Consider the following 7,486-nt stretch of genomic DNA (forward strand, 5'->3'; position numbering starts at 1 on the left):
CTCAACCCAGAGGTGTGGTATTCCACTCCCGGGTAAGGATGGAGTGTGGAACTGAGCTCAGGAAGCTGCATGCACTACACACATCCCATTTCCGAGGAACAGACCAACGGTATTCCCACTTAGAAATGTGCAGGTACGACCGAGTCTGTTCCTGGCTGGAGTGGGAGGGGGGTGGTACATCCCAGTAGTGTAGGGGCAGATAGGGGGAGCAGTCTGGGTAGTGCTAGGAGCTCATTGGGTGCTGGTCACCTGAGCTCACACATAGAGGGAGTATTTAAGGTGGGCACCATCTAAGATCAGGGTCAGTCTGCGAGAGGTCAGTCTGTGAGAAGTCAGTCAGTCTGAGAGAAGTCAGTCAGCCTTTTGCAGAGTCAGAGGAAGAAAGCAGAAGAGCAGAGCAGCCCCAGAGCAAGAGTGAGAGAGGAGAGAAAGAAAGACCCAGAGGGGGAGACAGAAGGAACTCTGAGAACCCAAGTACAACCCTAGGGTGAAGAGTTGGCAACAGGGTACCGGATCCCAAACTGGTGGGGGCTAAAGCATACCTCAGCCAGAGACCGGAGGCCGTGGGCAGGATCTGCCACGGCCACCCACCACATCCACCCTGAAGGCAAACCACGTGTAGGGTCAGGGAACCCAAGGCCAAGGGTCTCTCAACAGAAGGCCCAAGGGAACTGGACCTAGGTGGATCCCTGGTGGGGACGGCCAGAAGAAAGGACAAGAAGGAGGGCTCAGGGACACGCTCCGGACTTGCTTGGGGGTTGGCTGAATCCAGGACCTGGTGGACGCAGCACGGCTCGGGTGGTCACTCAAGGCCGGAGTGACCGGAATATCTGCAGTAAGTAAACACCCTGAACTGCACAACCCGACTCTGTCTTTAATTATCATCTACGCTGCACCACCACAACCCCCATCCTCTGCACCTGACCCCCTGAGGCCATACCCCTCCCGTTGGGGGTTATACTATCTAAAGCTGCACCAACACCATCAGCCTCAGCGGACCCTGCTGCAGCGGCGGCCGTAGTGACCGCAATCCAACGGGTGGCGTAGTCGACATAACGAACTTTGTAACATCTGTAGGACTGCCACATACTCTGAGCTTGACACCCTGGGCACGGACCGGGTCACAGCCACTCGGAGACTACAACCCCCATCTGATCCGGCTCCGGGTATTCCCCTAAAGAATATGGCCCAGGGGGCGCGTCAGAAGGAAGTCTCCAGACTATGTGGGTGGAAGCCAGAGAGCGCCACAGAAGGACTTTGTTGAACTTTGTTGTGTTACCTGGAGCGGGCGAACCCCGCTCACTTATGAACCATGCTATATGTTTTTTTGTTTTTTTTTCTCGCTATGCCGGAAAAGCTGTGTTTATTTTTGTGGAACCCCGCAGTGGTTTATGCTGTTTCCTAATAAACCAACAGGAGGTTAACCTAAAAAGTGTTCCCGAGCGAGTCAAGCTGCAACAGGAGCTATAAGGGAATGTATGCGTAATGAACTTTCCTTCTGAATTGATTAGACCGTGCATGACATTTTACATTTTAAATTTATATACCAAAGAACTGGGTACATTGTTAAATGAGTAAGATGCTGCCTTTCTTTGTACATAGTGATTCCAGTATATTGTGCCAAGTACTGCTCATATAAGAAGGTGGTGGCCCAACGGAGGATTCTCCGGTTCACCTGTGGGCCAGATAGATTTTTCACAGATAGCAAAATACGGTTGCATGAATGAGCCCTTAAGGCTTACTTGCATCATTTCATTGTGTTTTTAGTACACTTTTTGTTGTGGTTTTTCAGTTGCGTTTTTGTCTCCTTTTCATATGTCCTGTTTTAAATTACGCTGCTTTGTTTTGGAAACTTTTTGCTATTTGACTTTGATAAAACGCAGTGCATTTCTGCTGCGAAAACGCATTAAAAATGCATGTAATCCACACATGACTGTACCAATACAGTTTTGTCCAACCATCAAAAGCAAAGCAGCTTTCTTTTACACATGACATACAAAAAAGAGACAAAAACCGCAGCGACAAAAATGCAATAAAACGTTTGTAAAAAAAACGCACTCAAAAACACAATGAAATAACTCAAGCAATCTAGCTTACCTAAAGGTATGTTCAAACGCTGCATTTTTGCTGCGCTTTTCTGCGCGTTTCTGTTGTGAAAAATAGAAGCGTTTTACAGAGTTTTTCCAGATTTCTGAAAACTCATGCACACGCTGCTTATTTTTTCCTTGCATTTTTGAAGCAGTTTTAAATCTGCAGCATGTCAATTCTTTCAGCGTTTTTCACCTATTCAAATAAATGGGAAAAAAACGCATCAAAAACGTACGAAAAAAAAGTATTTTACACAGCGTTTTTCCTGCCATATTTCAGTATTTGCAGCAAATTGTGCACATAAACATAATACCCATAATAGGTACAGAAATGAAGTAGAAAAATCTGCAACATCAAATACTCATCTCGGGAAAGTAGCCTAACACTGATCTGTAAGTTGTGTGTAATATATTTGCATTAATCAGTTTTACAATCCATCTCAACCATTGTAAACCAATAAATATGCCCCATAAATGGCATTATTAACCTACGGCTACTCCCAGCACAGTTCTTGGGGGGTCAATATTTATAGGCTGTCGTTAGTCAGCCCATGGCCACTATATGTCAGTCACCTTTGCCTAATGTGTAGTGGAAAAAATTTTAACACAAGGGACCTGAAAAATATTAGATAGTAAACTTTTTTATTTACCAAGATAATCAAAAACCGAGGTATCTAGAAAGAGGGGGAGACACCAAGCGCTATAGGGTCTTATCTGGTGGAGAAATTGGTCTAGATGAGAGGTAAAGGAATTGCTCACCTTTTGGGGCTGTTTAACCCACAATTGAGGAATCAAGGTGTGATAGCTGCCGCAGTACCCTCAGGTCGGGAAATCCCACTGTATAGACCAATTGGTGGAGGATAGGAGTAGGAGAACCTGATGAATGAGGGATTACATCATGCAGTTTTTTCTCAACGTGTTTCAAAGCTGAGCCAAGTTCTTCATCAAGAGACCCTGATGAATGAGGGATTAGATCATGCGGTTTATTCTCAACGCGTTTTGAAGTTAAACCAACTTCTTCATCAGGAGAACCTGATGAATGAGGGATTAGATCATGCGGTTTATTCTCAACGTGTTTCGAAGCTGAACCAAGTTCTTCATCAGGATTACCTGATAAATGAATGAGGAATTAGATCATGCAGTTTATTCTCAATGCGTTTTGAAGTTGAACCAATTTCTTCATCAGGAGAACCTGATGAATGAGGGATTAGATCATGCGGTTTATTTTCAACGTGTTTCGAAGCTGAACCAACTTCTTCATCAGGAGAACCTGATGAATGAGGAATTAGATCATGTGGTTTATTCTCAACGCGTTTTGAAGTCAAACCAACTTCTTCATCAGGAGAACTTGATGAATGAGGGATTAGATCATGCGGTTTATTCTCAACGCATTTCGAATTTGAACCAACTTCGTCATCAGGATAACCTGATGAATGATGGGTAAGACCATGCGGTTTATTCTCAACGTGTTTCGAAGCTGAACCAATTTATTCATCAGGAGAACCTGATGAATGAGAGATTAGATCATGTGGTTTATTCTCAACGCGTTTTGAAGTTAAACCAACTTCTTCATCAGGAGAACCTGATGAATGAGGGATTAGATCATGTGGTTTATTCTCAACGCGTTTTGAAGCTGAACCAAGTTCTTTATCAGGAGTACCTGATGAATGAATGAGGAATTAGATCATGCAGTTTATTCTCAATGCGTTTTGAAGTTGAACCAATTTCTTCATCAGGAGAACCTGATGAATGAGAGATTAGATCATGCGGTTTATTCTCAGCGCGATTCGAATTTGAACCAACTTCGTCATCAGGATAACCTGATGAATGATGGGTAAGACCATGAGGTTTATTCTCAACGTGTTTCGAAGCTGAACCAATTTATTCATCAGGAGAACCTGATGAATGAGGGATTAGATCATGTGGTTTATTCTCAACGCGTTTTGAAGTTAAACCAACTTCTTCATCAGGAGAACCTGATGAAGAAGTTGGTTCAACTTTGAAATGCGTTGAGAATAAACAGCATGATCTAATCCCTCATCACATCTTCCAGATTTCTTGAATCTAGCACTACTAATGCTATCCTCCACCAATTGAAAAACAGAGCTATGTGATATACAGATGTATATTATATGGCATATAGTATGCAAATGTATCAATTTCAGAGTAGACAACCAAAAAACATTACTTCATTTTAGCGCAAACCTTAAAAATGTAAGTAGATCTGTTCACACAGCATCATGACTTTCATGCATAAAGGTGCCATGAGTTACAGAAACTGTATCCGAATGTATCCCCGTGAATCTTGGAATACATAAATTGTCATAAAGGGTTGCTCCAATGCCGCTCACTGGGAAGATGAGTGACGTTGATGACATCCCTGTCTACTAGGATGTGTGTACAACTATGGACTGGTGCACAATACCTGCCGGCTATGCTGGTGTCCCGGCAGGCACCCGTCAACGGGACATCATTAGTGCTGCTAATCCCACGATGCAGAAGTGAGCGTCACTGGAGCAAACATTTAAATTAAGTTTATATTTGTGTTTAAGACTCTGTTGTTTTTTGTCATGTGACATTTCTATTACTGCATTGAATACTGTTTTTCTGGCTCTATAACAGAACAAATAAAGTGAATTCTTAAATGGGTTTTCTCAAAATTACAAGTTATCCTCTATCATTCTGGATAGGGGATAACTATCTTATCGCTTGGGGATCATAGAGAGGGCTCGTTCACACAACCGTGAAAAAAGTGGACAGCACTCGGACCAATATTATTCAACGGGTTGTCAGCAGGCTTGGACTGGCCCACAGGAGAACAGGGGAATCCTCCGGTGGGCCACCACCCTCTTATATGAGCAGTACTTGGCACAATATACTTGAATCACTATGTACAGACAAAGGCAGCATCTTATTCATCTAACAATCTACCCTGTTTATTGTTATATAAATTTGTCATTGAGGATAATGTCACATTTGCATGTAACTGAAAAGTGGGGCCCTGGAGCTTGTTACTGATGGGCCCTTGGCACAACAGTCCGACACTAAGTGCAGATGAATAATTTTTTATCACTGACTTAATCTGCTTGTGAAAAAATGGCAGCATGCTCTAGTTTCTTCCATAAATCAGATGAGACTCACCGATTCATGTCTATGGGTGCGCAAAAATAATCGCATGTCACAGTATAGCATCTATTTTTTATGGATACATTGCAATTCTGTAACATAGGAAACTGTAAATGATCTTGTAAATGATTAATAGCTGCTGTTGTAAAAAGAATGGATTGTATACGGATGACAAGTGTGAAATAAATTTGTCCCACTTTTCTGAATGATTTTTTTATATGCCCATGTGAACCTAGCCAGAAAATGAGACTCCAGGACTCCAAGATCTGTTCTCTGCAGAGCTTGGTCTTTAATGCTTGGCCTCTGCTCCATTCATTGTAAGGGCTCGCTGACAAGAGCGTATAACACGGCCGGGTGGTAGCCGATGTTTTTTTTCCAATTCGGCATGAGAAATCATCTAATGCATCCAATAATCAGATCCCAGGCACCCATTCAAGTCTATGTGTGCGTGTGAAACATCGGACTGCACTCGGATGTCATCAGAGTGCAGTCCGAAGTACGCACACAAAGACAATGGAGAAGATGGAAAAATGTATTTCTCCGTCTTCTCCGCACCCGTGCTGCGATTCTCTCATGCGAGAAAATCGAATCACACTAAGATGACACTCGGATCAAACTCTGACAGAGTTTGATCCGAGTGTCATTAGCATAGTCGGACGAGAGAACATACGCTCGTGCGAACCAGGCCTAAATGCCTAAATTAGCCATGTGCTGTCTTTCTCCGACGTTGCCATAGACAATAATTTGAGCATGTGCACCTCCGCTCTATTTAAGATGGGACTGCAGAGCCGCGTTCACTCAGGGTCCCACTAGTCAGACACCCAGCGATCAGCCAGTTATTCCCTATTCTATCGAAAAGGGAATAAAAACCCCTTTAACATAGATATGAACTACAAAACGGAAGATTTCCATCATGGGTGAAATACATTTGACAGTAAATTTAGTGCTGCAGACTACATTATTCTTGCCGTATAGATGTTTTTTTAAGAAAACCTTCTCCTCCACCATATAAAATTGCATGTAACAATGAGGAGGTGACAGCTGGCAGGTGCTGTGTCCACAGTTGCAGACATTGTGCATATGCTCAGACTTATTAGTCCCATTCTCTTCTGCGCTGACCTGTCGTCTCCGCTCTCTGACACTGTATCCTCTTCATCTACAGTCCCTTTCATTCCCCCTGCGCAGCACTTCTCATCCACTCGTCTCCCTCTGCCTATCTTTCCCTTACGTTTCGCACTGGCCTTGGCTGGGTTGGAGGCACCTCGCCTGACTTCTCCCTGTCTTACTTCTTGCTCACATACCTCTTTCTTTCCTCTCTCTCTTCTTTGAGTCTTTTTTCTCACTTCTCACCCTGTGTTCCTTCCTTTTCTCCCCCTCCTTTCCTTTTTTTTTTTTTTTTTTTCTATTTTTTTTTCCTCTCCTTCTGTGAAGTACTATCTGCTCTGATCGGAGCAACTTATTTCTGCCAACAAGTGCTAGGGGCCCATTGCAGGGTACTGGCTCACATCATCCACCAGCACACACTGGATAGAGGGGAGGACTCCAGACCACTGGGAACGAGAGGGGGGTCCGGGCAGTAGTGGTTATAGGAATAAGAAAAATAAGCCCCTGCCTATGGACTAATGCAGCGGAAAGGCTTCAGTTCAGTAGATCACGGCTGTAATTGACCGTGTGCAATGTACTTACTAGGCATATATAATAATGTGTATCCTTTTACTGATTCGGTGCCAATGTGGCTGTCAGTTAGTTTCTGAAGCTAGGAAATACACAATTCAGCGGCTGTGAAGGAGCACAGGTTTGGCTGTGACAAAACCCTGATATATTTCTGCCTTGTATTGGCCGGGATCACCTCTCATTGTGGTGAAGTGGAAGCAGCCAGTGTGTAACGCAGTACGGGGAATATACTTGGCTACGGACGGCGTAGAGAATGGCGTGCTGGACACTGAGCTCTGAGGTCTGAGCTGTGAGCGGATGTGCAATGCAGAAATAGAGAAAAATGCAGAAGAGAATTTTGCTTTGGCCAAAGAAATCATTGACTCATCCACCTGTAGGGTTCAGACATTATGCGAGAGGTTAAACCAACACTAAACCTAAAGTCTCATTCAGATGTCCATTGTTGTTGTTTTTTTTGCCTGCGAAAAAAAACACTGACAGTTATTTTTTTTTGGTCCATGTTTCCGTTTTTACCATCATTCTGGCATCCGTTTTTCTCGTATCCAAAAAAATAAATTTCAGAGCTTCTCCAACCCTTTAGACAGTAAAAAACAAAAGTA

The 7,486-nt window shown here is 43.5% G+C and overlaps 1 protein-coding gene across 1 annotated transcript in view; it reads right to left on the reverse strand.

The window, feature by feature from the left end:
- The window catches only part of PAPPA2 (pappalysin 2), a 331,936-nt gene extending 325,318 nt beyond the window's left edge, over positions 1-6,618 (reverse strand). The window contains exon 1 of the mRNA XM_073643372.1: positions 6,515-6,618. The gene's annotated coding sequence lies outside the window, so the exon portion shown is untranslated. The remainder of the gene's footprint in view (positions 1-6,514) is intronic.
- Between the last annotated feature and the right edge of the window lie 868 nt (positions 6,619-7,486).

This window comes from Phyllobates terribilis, unplaced genomic scaffold (assembly GCF_046119375.1).
Source record: "Phyllobates terribilis strain yellow unplaced genomic scaffold, ASM4611937v1 Scaffold_8__6_contigs__length_399053987, whole genome shotgun sequence".
Taxonomy (NCBI): domain Eukaryota; kingdom Metazoa; phylum Chordata; class Amphibia; order Anura; family Dendrobatidae; genus Phyllobates; species Phyllobates terribilis.